Below are 13,709 nucleotides of genomic sequence, written 5' to 3'. Positions count from 1 at the left end.
GTGCAAACCAAGCTGGATGCCATCTTTCCGTCCACAACCGACGACCGGGCACTTACGCCACACGACGAGGAATTTGGTCAGCATACCGAGCAAGCCCGCTAACTCGCCCGCATGAATATCAGGCGGCAACAGGGGACGGATGCACGCCGCTACATCCAGCGACGACACCGACACGTCGAGTACCAACCCGACGACCAGGTGTGGGTGTGGCCCCAGGCCGTCGCCCAGGCTTGTCGCAGAAGCTCTTATGCCGCTACTTTGGCACCTACAGGGTGCTGCGTCGCATCACGGATGTTACTTATGAAGTACTGCCCGACGGTTCTGTACTAGAGATGTAAAATTTCAAGAAATTTTGAACGGCGTGAAAAAAACCATTTTTTTTCGGGTTTTTTTTTTCTGAAAAATTGGAAATTTTGCAAAACGTATCAAAAACAGATTTATTTACAACAGCACGACAATCAATAATAATTCTCCGAAGTTCAGTCGAATATGCAGTTATAGATGTCATATTGTGAAACGACCTTCTTGTTCTATTGCACCAAGAAGATAAATAATGATTTGTACTTCAGGCGAATATGGAGATATAAATATCGTATTTGTGGAACGAACTTCTTGTTCTATTGCACCGAGAAAGGGAACATGAAAACTGATCTACAAGTCACTCCATATCGGACTCAGGGTCAGTGTCACTGGATGCGGCACTACGCGCAGCAGCATGGCCTGAAGTTGTGTCCACAGCTAGGTTCGACTGCACATACACAAGCTTTCGAACGCGTTCCCCTGAAAGCCTGTTGCGAATCCTTGTTGGCACGTTTCCAAAACGTGACCAGTTTCGTTCGCAGCTGGCGGTTGATTGTGGTATCTGCAGCAGTCGGCAAGCCAGACGAGTTAGCGGCTGGTTAGTGCAAAGGCCTTGCCACCAGGTAGATGGGGCCACGTGCATCGCTGAGTCCCAGACCCCTGTCCTGGACCAAATTCCTGCGGATGTCCTCTACTCTGCTACGTTGGAAATCAAGAAGCTAGGATCGTATTTGGCTAAAACCGCTTACGCGCACAGCAGCCTATGTTATTTATGCCGTGTGTGCCGCGCTGTAGAATTTGCAGCCATTTTGTTCTACTTGAGCCGTGAGTTCAAGTATTAGTGTGTTTTTAAGTCAAGCCTGGATCTTATATGTGACCCGGCCTTCAAACCGCGTTCTCGCAGCACGAACATTTTAAAAGCCCTACATGGCACCGGCGATGACGACTGCTCTCCAATAGTTCAACTATGCACACTGTAATTGTTTTCAAAGCAAAATCAAAAGCTTAAACTAAAAGCAAGCAATTAAAAACCTTGAAATTGCATTGTGAAATTTTCGATGTTTCTTTCCATTTTTCCTCGTCTGAAAAAAACGAAAAAAAAAACGTTTTTTTTCCAAAATTGCAGTGTTTTTTTCAGGCCTTCACATCTCTATTCTGTACAGAGTGCGCGCTTTCGACTCCAGCATGATTCCGTATGAAGCCCTATTTCGCGCACTGACAGCGCTTGTGCAGTTTTTTTTTTCTTTACCGCAGAAGCACCTGTTTGCCTGCTGTCATTTTGCCCGTTCGTTTGTTGTTCTGTTACCCGCTCCAGTTAGCTCGTAGCACCCTAATTGTTCTTTGTTTTCTTTTAGGAAGGGGCGATGATGCCACCAGGTGGCCACAGGTAGCATCAGCAGACAAAGAGGTGGAGGCTTACGAACGCGCCCTGGGAACGCTGCCGGTTAATGGTCACCCGATCCTTGGTTACGTGACAATATATTTAGGTATTGACACTGATCGCCCACGGCGGCGGAGAACGCGCTCAGACAGTGTTCGCGCTAGTAGCTGCGCGGACCGCAGCGGCATGGGGGCCCTGCGGAGAAATGGCCCTAGCAAATTGGACGACAACAGGTGGGCATCTAAAGAATTTAAATGTTATACAGAAAGAGTGCCGAGTCGCAATGGTGTAGAAGAGTTAGGAAGTTAACCAGTAAGTGTGCAGGGCAATTAAAAGGACGGACAAAGAAAGAGCATTAAAGGAAAAGTAAAAAAGCGGAAGGTAGAAACTAGTTTATTTCAGTATAAAAGAAGCAAAATGTAGAACTATATCTGTTTTGAAAAAAAAAAAAGGCAGATCAGGAAGGAATCGTTCTATATAACTCGAGTCAGTGCTCTACACTTTTAAGCAAGATCAGGGTGTCTAATTCGCAGCTACAAAAAGAAGTTTAACGAAGATGACACCTGTGCTTTGTGATGTATATCTATAGAAACAAGCGAACACCTCATGCTCAAACGTGATGATATCCATCCGGATGTCGATGCAAGCACAGTCACTCCCCCTGAGGCTCTAAGATGGCTACTAAAAAAACTTCTACGCGGGAGGGCTAAGGGTACCTGTTACATCCGGCGTCGTCGCTTCGGCGGACGCGGTTGTGGCGACGTGCGCCTTTTCTTTCAATCTTTCCTCTCAAATCGTTCAACTCTCCACACATACGTCGCAGCTTGTGTAGCTCAGCTCGAACCAATGGGCAGGCCCGTTCACTTTCCTTTTCGTTCTTCCTTCAGTAACAACAACAACATACTTCTATGCAGTTGTTTTGTTGCGTCAGTAGTAATCACTCATATGGTGGTGGTGGAAAACATTTGTGTACAGATACACTTCAGGCGGTTATGCATGAGCTGACCCAGAGAAGGCCAGCCCTCACAAGTACTAGGTGGAGGTCCCTACTTCGGGACCCCAGTGGCGTCGGCCGCCGCCCGGGCTCGCGCGACCTAGGCCCGTTGGGCCTGCAGGTCAGAGCAGCCGAGCAGGGTCGCCTCCCAGTCCTCCCGGGTTGGGTTGGGATGTGGCAGCAGCGTAGACGGAGCGTCATCTCTCTCGTAATTCATATTTTTATCTGTTGAACTTCTGCTCTCCATTTTTCCTTAATCTCTTTTGTGCATCGACCTTTTGCGCCTTCCGTAATTGTGGCAAGTGACCATTTGTAAAACGTTCGTGTCACCAGTTCCTCAGCAAATGGACGGAAAACCATACTGAAACATTAGTTGCAACCTTGCGGCAGTGGCCGAGACGTTAAGGCGTCAGCCTAGCGCCCAGGACGCGTGGGATCGAATACCACTAAAACCTTGCCTATTTCGCTGAATTTTATTTTCGCGAGTTTTCCATAGCTGTGGGCGGACAGAAACTGGACGGACCAACAATGCGACCCAGGGAGGTGAAAATGTAGCTGTTAAATGCATTTCTGCATAAAATCGGTCGATGACGTTGGAGGGCACCTACCGCTGAGTTGTATCCGACTAGAGTAAAGGCCCAACTCCATCGGCGCTTTTCAGCGCGCGTCCTGCGCGCATGCCGACGCCCAGTGCGTCCACGACGCTCTCATCCGACAGTGCCAGATATCGGCGCCTGCGCACGGGCGCTTGCGCGCGCGTCGGAGGCGGGGTCCGGTTTTCAACAATCGGAGGACCGCGGGGCTCTCGGGGAGTCTTTTCTTCATGGCTGAAAGCCCTTTCAGGTTCCCCCAAATTTTCTAGGAATCCTTGCAGCTCCCCAACCATCTTGTGTTCACTTGACATTTTTTCAGCCGGCTCGCGAGGGGGAGCGAGCCAGCACCAGGAGCATGGAGATGCATGCCCCTTTTCGACGACCGTCGCGGCGCGTGCTGGTCGCGCAGGCGCTCCGCGCGCACACCGAAAAGCGACGATGGAGTTGGGCCTTAAAAGCACCGATGGAGTTCGGCCTTAAGGCCCAACTCCAATCCCACTTCCGAGGCGTCGCGCCGCGCGCCAGGCGCGCTGAGCGCCGCGCCGCGTCGGGCGTCGAGAGAGGTGCACATCTCCATTCTCCGGGAACTGGCTCGCGCCGCTCGCGTCTGGGTTGATGTTGCTAAAAGCAGTTCGACACCCAAGAGTGGTGAGAGGTAGTAATTCGAGTAAATAAATGATTTTAAAACGCGTAGAATGTATTTGGTACACAAATAATTAAGCACGCCTTTTCACTGTGATGCTGTATCGCAAAACCCGCAGCGCCATCGACACTCGCTCACTCTGTGCTCGCGTGCGGCGCGCGCGCGCCGCGCGCCACATATCTGGCAGGGACAGATCGGAGCGTCAGCGCACGCGCCGCTCGCGTCTGACGTCGCGCGCATGCGCAGACTGGTTCTGGCTGACGCCTGTGACGCCTGGCGCGCGGTGACGCGCGGCGCGACGCCTCGGAAGTGAGATTGGAGTTGGGCCTTTAACGTTGGTGGACGGCGAGACGAGGCGATGGCGTGGAGGAACAGGGAAACTCTAGAAACCGAGTTTCTCGTAGCCCTCTTTTGGGTGCGCTTTAAGTTTTGGTAAAGAGAAATTGCTTCTTTATTACAAGGTCTTCGTATGCTAAAGCACCGCACTTTTATGTGACGCGTGCATAGACATACTCTCCACAGTCGCCACTGATGTGATAACAAGGAAACGTGGAAAAAATGTCGAAGGAAGCTCCGCAAAACAACTGCAGGTGAATTATTGGCGTGTGTACTGCACTAGCAAGTCACACCGGCTATATTAGTGCTGTGCTAATAAAAGATAGATGAAAAGCCATCGAACAGCGCTAGCAGACAGGGCAGAAGAGAAGAACGCAGGCACAAGCGTACAAGACACAATTCTTCCGTCATGTATGCTAGCGCTTTTGAATCGCTTTTCATCAACGTGCACCACCTGGCCGCACTAAGCCCTCTTCTTGAATAGACGAAGAGTTTGGTTTCGTTTTACAGAGTTTAATGTCCCAAAGCGAGCAATGAGGGACGCCGTAGTGATTGGCTCCGAAAATTTCGATCACCTGGGGTTCTTTAAAGTGCACTTACATCGCACAATACACAGGCTACTAGTATTTCGCCTCCATTGAAGTGTGACGCCCGGGGCCGGGACCGGACCCGCGTCCTGCGGATCAGCAGCTGAGTGTTATTGGTAGTGAGCCACCGCGGCGGCTGATAGATAACAAGTAACAAGTACCGTAATAGCAATCGGTTAGTTATCTAATTGCTCAGTTTCCTTATCATGGGCTGTAGTTGACCATTGCAATCATTTACAGTTCAGAGGAAGTACTTTAATTGCAATCGGCTACTTGTTTTATGTAGCCAGTACAAGACTGCAGGAAATAGGAGATAAAAAAAAGCATATGCACCAATAAAAAGTATTCCGCACATTAGTTATTTAGCAACATGTGATGTGTGTCAAATTATTCAATACAGATTTTCTTTCCACAGGCGTGAGAGATACGGCAGTGTGGTACGTGCAAGTAGATTCTACAGCATGGCGGACATTATGTACCAGATAAAGCTGAATATTGAACGATGAATGAACGAAATGTAGCTAATCAACTTTTAGATTTTTTATTTGAGGAGCCGAGATTTTATGGCGAAATTGAAGGCTGACAAGATTGAAATTGAATTGAGTTTTGAAATTTTCCTATTCAGCAATATGGTTCGAAATTTCGCACTTCAAAAATATTAAAAAAGCGCATTAAGTTGGCTTTCACGAATTAGATATTTATAAAATGTCGTCGCTGGCATTTATTATCCAGCAAATAAACAAATATAAACAGTAAAGTAATTTCTGCGACAAGACTACGCGCATCGATACCATTTTATAAAAAAGTAATGCGTGAACGGCAGCCCAAAGAGCTTTAAAATGCTTATTTTTGACGTTCATTATTTCAAACCACATTGTCAATTACAGAAATTTCCTAACTGTGCTTGCCTTCAATCATGACAGCCTTCAATTTTATAATGGAATCTCGGCCCCTAAAATCAAAAATAAAGTTGATCAGTTAAATTTAGTTAATTAAATCTAGAATTATAGAGCTGCACCAGCACCTCCATCCATCATGCTGTAGAATTCACTAGCACAAATCCCATCATTGCGTCTTTCACGCCTTTTCAAAGAAAAATCTGTATTGAATAATTTGAAACGTCTTGTATCACAAAGACTAATAATTATTAAAGGAATAATAAGGGATGCCGAGAGATTTTATTAACCACTGGTTCAACAAAACAATACAACGACCAATCACACAATTATCTAAACTCCCCACAACCAAAGTTAGCAGAAGTAATAAGTGTACAGAAGAGATAAAGAACGGTGTGCAGCATGAATATTGCTACAGATCAGCAGCGTATTCGCGAGGACAAGCAGCGTACAATCATTTGCTTGCCGCAGTCAGTGCGCTGGCGCATTACGTATCACTTTTCCGGAGGTCATGTTCGGTAATGAAGGACGTTCTGTTAAAGATTAACTTTCGACAGAATATAAAAATGATTAGAATTGCACTTCTGAATGTAGGCCTGCATCTTGTCACTTTATGAATTGTGCAACATGTATTTTAAGATATGGAATCAAGAGGTTCACTTTGCGACTTTCTTGGCAGGTCAGGTATCACCCACAAAAGCTTTTTCTCAAGGTCAAAAATGCGATTTATGTGTGTGGCACCCTTGAGCCAGGGATTTTATAAAAAATGCTTCACCGCAGCTCGCTGAAATCAACTACTTAGTGCTTTCATCGAGTGGCGGTCCTATGAGTACTTTAAAAAATTCCGTTCAATCATTATCATCTTCTAAGTTTAATTATGCAAATTTTTTAACATTCACTTAAAAGCCAAGTACGCTTCTCTAATATGTAGATGAGGACAGAAAACAATCACTCGAGTTTTTCGAGGCAACATATCTCCTACGTAGTGCCTTTTGTCAGCATTTAAATGAACAGCGCGAAAGGCTAGAGCGCTGGACGGGTTTTTAAACACTCGCTCGTCAACAGGAAAATTACCTCAGAGGCTGCGTAATCCACTGAGAGCGTGTACTAGGTCGCGGCGTGACCGCATTCAGGTTGCATTTGAAGACCTTGACAGCTCCTGAGTGCCATTCAGGGAACCGCTGACATTATTTGTTTTATGGCCTAAGTTCATAGAGGTGCGATGATTTGTGTGACGGGCCGGGATATTAACAGGTAAACAGTTCTGAGGACATACGAGGAGATAGTAGGCAAGAAATCAATGGGGTCCTCCTGAAGCATTAAATGGTCGACAAAATGCGAGGGATTTGTCGCTGGTCTGCTTTCTCCGGGGTCCGTGGTTTGGGGCTCTGACAAGCCGGAGCTGAAATGACCTCCAGAACGCTGTGCGCACCAACTTTTTCGTTCCTATTCCTTCTTGTCCATCACTGCCTCGCCGCGCAGCCTGAAGCCCGCTGGGTAAATGTTTAGCGCCGAGATTGCCTCCCTTCGTGACCCGCCACGGCGGCAGTAGGCGGGCCTTGACCTTGCGGAGCGGGCCGCCGCCCGGAGGCCGATCTGACTCGGCGGTGCCCGCTTTGCGCGTGCGTACGCAAAGCGCCTGCTCCAGATCGACGACGGCCGACCGGCTCCGTGGAGGAAAAGTCGCGTCTGACCCGCTTTCTTCCGTTTCGCCGGGTCGGGTCGCCCGCCGGAGGAAGGAATACCGCGGGGGGTAACAAGCTGGGATGATTAGGACGTTTCGGCTGCCAACTCGAGGGTAGCGCACGCGTTGAGGAGGCCTGCTTCGTTAGAACAAGGCGTAGCACGGACGATCAATGGAAGAGGCCCCGTGTTGGTTGCGACTTCTTCTAATGAGCAAGCAGCACCAACAGGCCCCGCGGAAGACCTTACTAAGGCGTCATGAACGATGGAGGGAAAGGGAGATGGTAAAGAGTGAGAGACGAAGAGAGTGCACGTCCGTATTTCTAGGAGTTGCCCCGTAACGGTTCTTGTAAAGTGGATGCCGCGTTGCGGTAGTCATTTGACCGTCACTGTTGTCCGTCCAGTGATTCGCGGGTCATTAGCAGTTGCAGCCCCCTTTCGCCATTCAGCAACACCGACTATCTGAATCTTCATATCTGACGACACTCTGACGGTAAACTTTATCAAGAAAAATTATTATTCCACTCCACCTTGCGGCATTCCCCTAAAACATGCGACCACCATTATGTGCCCCAATCGCAAAAAAGCCACCCCGCCCTCCCCCCCGCTCGCGTCCATGGCAGGAAATTCCCCACTGACGCCACCATGCTACCGCATGACATCTGCAGCAGACCATAAGAAATGGCGTTTTTTCAAGGAAATTTCGAGAGACAAGAGGTGTACCGCAAGGCTCAGTTCTTTCCCCTGTTCTTTTTAACATTCTTCTAATCTCCATTCCATGCATCCATAATGTGACAACTTACGTGTACGCTGACGACATCACATTTTTTGCTTCTGCAAAAGATATTCACTCTCTATATCAAATCTTGCAGGATTACCTCAATATTTCATTTCATTTCATTTTATTACCTTAAAGGCCCCTTAAAAGGGGCTAGATGGATTCCAGATGGGCGACGCAAATTCTTGTTTGGACCTGACTAATGACTTGTAAGCTAATAACTTGACATGATGGGGAGCATGATGAAGATGGCAATTTAGGAAACCTAATGTCTTGTTTGCTGACGATATTATATTAGTAACATGCAGGCTCCAAGAAAGATCGCTAGAAATAGTTATGCCTAGATACTTGTATGACGGAACTAGTTGTACGGGAACTTCAGATATTACGTATGAGAACGTTAAAGGATTACGGCGACGGCTAATGGACAAAAGATTACACGTACTTGACAACTGGTTAGGAAGTATTCATCTTTCCCTCAATGTGGACAAATGCGCCTTGTTGGTCTTCCCGGTTTCTCATCCTGTAAATATCTGCGTTGCTCATAGAAATCATCTAATTCCTCAGGTTCAAACAGTGAAATATCTTGGAGTGATATACGACTCTACTCTTTCCTGGCGGGCTCACATTGAACAAGTTTCTGTAAAAGGAGTGCGGGCCATTGGCATCCTGCGTAGGCTTTGCAGCGCTAGGTCAGGGATGAGAAGGCACACACTTCTGCTGATCTATAAAACGTATGTCCACCCAATTTTGGAATTCGGATGTGTTTTATTCTCAGGAGCTCCTACCTATAAACTTCGCCCGCTTGTGCTCTTGGAGCGTGAGGCGTTGCGCCTCTGTTTGGGACTTCCAAAATATGTAGCTAATGTTGTCCTGCACCTTGAGGAGCGAATTCCATCTTTATTAGCCAGATTTCGCCTTTTAACAGTCCAAACATTTTTAAATTTGTGCGACTCTCCTCTTCACACATCCAATGTAATATTTCTTAGTCAACTTTAGTCTTTTTAAATGCCACCTGGTCTCGTTTGCATACTCCGCAGATATGTATCGTGCAGTCTCTCCTCGATCCCTTAAACATTAAGCTCACAGATATCCATCCACTGTATAACATCTCACCTTCAGTCGATATTGCATTTGATGACATTTTCCCATCGAATTCCTAGCTCCAGCCCTTTCCTCTCCTTCACGGTTTGTTGCAGGACCACCTAAGGTCCTTTCCTTTTCATATTCTCATTGCTACCGATGCCTCGCAGGATCGTGAAAAGGCAGGTGTGGGCATTTTTTCACCTGCATTGGGATGGTCCTTTTTTCTCCGTCTCCCTAAATTCACTCAAATTTATCTGGCCAAATTATTAGCTTTAATTCTAGCCTTACGTAAATTAGATCCTGCCGTTTCCCAAGTCATGGTTATGACGGACTCTCTATTTGCTCTTCATTATCATCACCCTCTGAGTCTCGGGTATTGCGCCTCTTTAAGCAGCGGATGCCGCTCCATCTAAATTCGGTGAGGTTGCTTTGGGTGCCGGGTCACGTGGGCATTCAGTTAAATGAGGTTGCTGATTCATTAGCAAGGGCCCCTCTCTGCGGCCCAATAATTGCTGTCCTGCCAACCTGCGCATATACAGCTGCGGTGAGGTTTAGCAGTTACACATTATTTCAGGAGTTTTCAGCCTCGGCGCTTACTTCATCTACCGAATATCAGCACCTTCCGCACCCTTGGAGCTCGCGCAGACTGGAGGTCTCTTTCACGCGTTTGCGATGCCGAGTTCATCTGCAAAATTTCTACCTTCACAGATCTGGTCTGACGGTTTCTCCACTGTGCCCATTTTGTGCCGAGCCTGAGATAGTGGATCCCTACCTGCTGTTCTGCCGCCGATTCTCTTCTTTGAGGAGGCGCCTATTAGAAATTCCATTTCACCAGCTGGGTCTGCCTGTGTCCACTGAGGTTCTTTCCTTTGGCGCTACTTCGCGTGGACGAAGCAACAGGAGTGCGCGCTGTGTAGTTCCAAAATTTCTTCTAGAAACACAGCGACTCCCATGCTAATATTAATTTTATTTATTTATTTATTTTTCAGTTTGTTTTCATTTTTCTGGTTATCAAACAGTTCATTCATGATTTATTTTTATTTTTATTTTATTTTCCTGTCTCTCTTTCAGTCAATACAAAATTGAACCATTCCATATGTTGCATTCAAATTTGCACATAAAGCCGTCGTCCCATCTTCGATCTCCCAGCTAACAGGACTCCTGTCGTAGCGTCGTCCAATTTGTCAGCCTATACCCTATTACTACTCCTTTTCCTCTAAAACTGCTAATCTTTCCAACAATTCACCGCCTTTGTCTTGGCCACTCCCCCGTAGTGGGTATGTGCCATTCTACTTGAGGCCAACCAACCAAGCGACAGCAGTTTCGCGCAGCAGCAGCGCTCGGATCCTGAGTTGCAAAGCCTAGTTGATTATTTGAAAGGCAAGACCACATCGCCTTTTGAGGGTTCAAGCGCCAACTGTCGTCCTTCATCTTTCAGAATAATGTCCTCATGAAGAAAAACAGGACAGTGCATCTTCTTGTCGTGGCCAAAAATCTCCGGCAAGAAATTATGCAGGCATGTCATGATGAGCCGACTGGAGGGCATCTCGGCATTGTTCGCACGTTGCACCGCATCCAGGAGAAGTACCATTGGCCGCGGCTAACTGCCGACGTTTCCCATTACGTGAAAACGTGCCGTGAGTGTCAGCGACGCAAAACGCCTCCCGTTAGACCAGCAGGACTCCTGAAACCCATATTACCACCGCCAACTAAGCCCTTTCAGCAAATGGGGATGGACCTCCTCGGCCCCTTTCCGACTTCATCATCAGGTAACAAGTCGACCATCGTGGCCACCGACTAGATGACCCGCTACGCCGAAGCAAAAGCATTGCCTAATGGTACCGCAACAGAAGTCACAAAATTTTTCGTCGAACGAATTCTCCTGCGACACGGCGCCCCCGAAGTGCTCATCACAGACAGAGGAACGGCATTCACAGCGGAGCTGACACAAGAGACCTTACACTACACTCAGAAAAGCGCTCGCAGGACAACTGCCTATCATCCGCAAACCAACGGCCTCACAGAGCGTGTGAAAAAAACCATCGAAGACATGCTCTCCATGTACATCGACGCCGAACACAAGACGTGGGACACCATTCTGCCCTACGTGATCTTCGCCTATAACACTGCCGTCCAGGAGATAACCAGGCCTACCCCATTCAAGCTTGAAAGCACGAACAAGCGGAAGCAAGAAAGCACGAAGAAACAAGAAAGCACGAACAAGCGGACACCAATTCAAGCTTGTATACGGCAGGAAGCCACGACAACACTCGACGCAATGCTCCCGCACGTTTCAGACGAAGGCATCCTCGACGTCGCCGCCTATACTTCCATCGCGCCGAAGAAGCCCGAAGACTTGAGCGGCTTCGCAAAAGACCAGCAGCCCACCGACGCCCGACGCTACAATCTGCGTCGAAGAGACACGCATTACCAGCCAGGTGATCGTGTTTGGATATGGACACCAATTCTCCGCCGTGGATTGAGAGAAAAGTTGCTGCGACGCTACTTTGGCCCGTATAGGGTTCTCCGCCGCATCGGTGACCTCGACTATGAAGTCATCCCCGACGCCACGACAGCATCTCAGCGACGACGCACACGCCCGGAATTCGTACATGTAGTACGCCTTAAGCCCTATTATGAATGCTAAAGGACTGGAAGATTACATTCTCCGTGTTTATTTTCATTTTAAAGCATCGAGACGATGCTTCTTTGGGAGGGGGGTAATGCCACGTATCATTGTAGTGTCCGTTCGTTCGCACTCAAGGCCGCAGGAAAGGGGTGTTATCATTTTTGTTCGTGACGCGAGAAGCGACCGGACTAATCTTGATTGATCACAGCCATGAAGAGCTGCATCTACGTGTTTCCAGATTGGTGTAGATGATCTTGACCTGTTATCTCGAAGTTTCCTTGCGGGCTTTAAACTGAGCGATGCCGCGAGCGGCGGGCATTCGTAGTTCGACGACTCACGAGCACGTTTGTTGCTTACGCCGCCGCCGAGTGACTCAGTTCTTTTGCGGGCAAAAGTCAGCCCAAATAAAGAGCTTCGTTTCCAAGTCTTGTTGGTGTCTTCCTGACCGCTGGGCTCCTGTCACTAAAACATGACAATAGCAATGACTGGGATACAATGTCTGCTATCGAGGCCGCCTTGGACTCTACCCGTGGAATTACCATAACTCGGAGGCTCGAAACGCGACCAGCACATCTAATAAATTTTCTAAGACGATTGCGCGCTCCGTTAACTTTTGTCCGCGCCTGTACGTGCTATCTGCGGGCAGTTTGTCTTGCGAATCTGCAGCGAATTCAGAATAAGGGAGACGAGTATATTTATGGTGTGCATTTCTGGCCGGCGTCGCAACCGAGGTGATTTTCTTTCGCATGTTGTTCGAATGAGCAAAAAACAAAAAAGGAAAAATACCTCCGAACTGTCTCGTGATAAGGAAAATACACATCTAAATTCTGCCATGTTTTTTAGTGTACATCATCTCCAATTACGCGCACTCAACATATGCAAAGAGTGCACATTTTGTTGCAGCATACTCTGCGCTGTTTAGTTCAGTTTATGGGGCTTAACGTCCCAAAGCGACTCAGGCTATGAGGGACGCCGCAGTGAAGGGCTCCGGAGATTTCGACCATCTGGGGTTCATTAACGTGCACTGACATCGCACAGAACACGGGCCTCCAGAATTTCGCCTCCACCGAAATATGGTGCATTCCTGACCTGGAGACGCTGATGTAGCGCGCGCGCTATTGCGTATCGGCCGCCATTACCGCTTACTTCTGCCGGGCTCGTGGCCTTCAAGCACGTCCCCTCACAACTGTAGTCGTTAGCAGTAAGTGGGAACAACGTTAGAGCATTCATTTGTTGATTACTGCATAACTGTGAGCGAGAAACGACAGTTTTTTTTCTTTACGAACTAATTTTCCTCCTGGCGCATAAAAGCAAAAATTATTCACAAATATAATTAGAAAACGACTGAAAATTCATAATTTTGTTCAAAGGACGCTTAAGTTACGCCTTGACAGCGTGTTGCAGCGCTGCCAGGGAGTCCACGAAATACCATCGCCTGTTCGGCGCGACGCCTTGCCCTTACACTCTAAGAAAAAAAGGTGCAAAAAGGGGTGCATCTTAGCGATTTATGCTATCTAAAGACTCGTGGACTAACAATGCACTCTGCTAACACCCACGTGGAGGCCGTTAGTCTCCTTCAGAAAACTTACACTCTTTTTTACTCTGTTGAAAGCAGCTTTCACCGCCTCCCCTCTCGAAGACGGCCCTCTCCTGAAAGCGGGGTGGCGGGGTTATTTTGAGGGCAATAGTTAAGGGCTACGCTGGCTTCGCCTAGCCAGAGCAGGTAGGCGTAAGTCATCTGTTGACACACGCTCCCCACTGCGTTGTTCCTTTTCAATCGCGCTGGCGAAACTAACCACGCCT

This window comes from Amblyomma mixtum, chromosome 5 (assembly GCF_055824585.1).
Source record: "Amblyomma mixtum isolate Tamu chromosome 5, ASM5582458v1, whole genome shotgun sequence".
Lineage (NCBI taxonomy): Eukaryota > Metazoa > Arthropoda > Arachnida > Ixodida > Ixodidae > Amblyomma > Amblyomma mixtum.
This window is presented reverse-complemented; position numbering follows the sequence as displayed.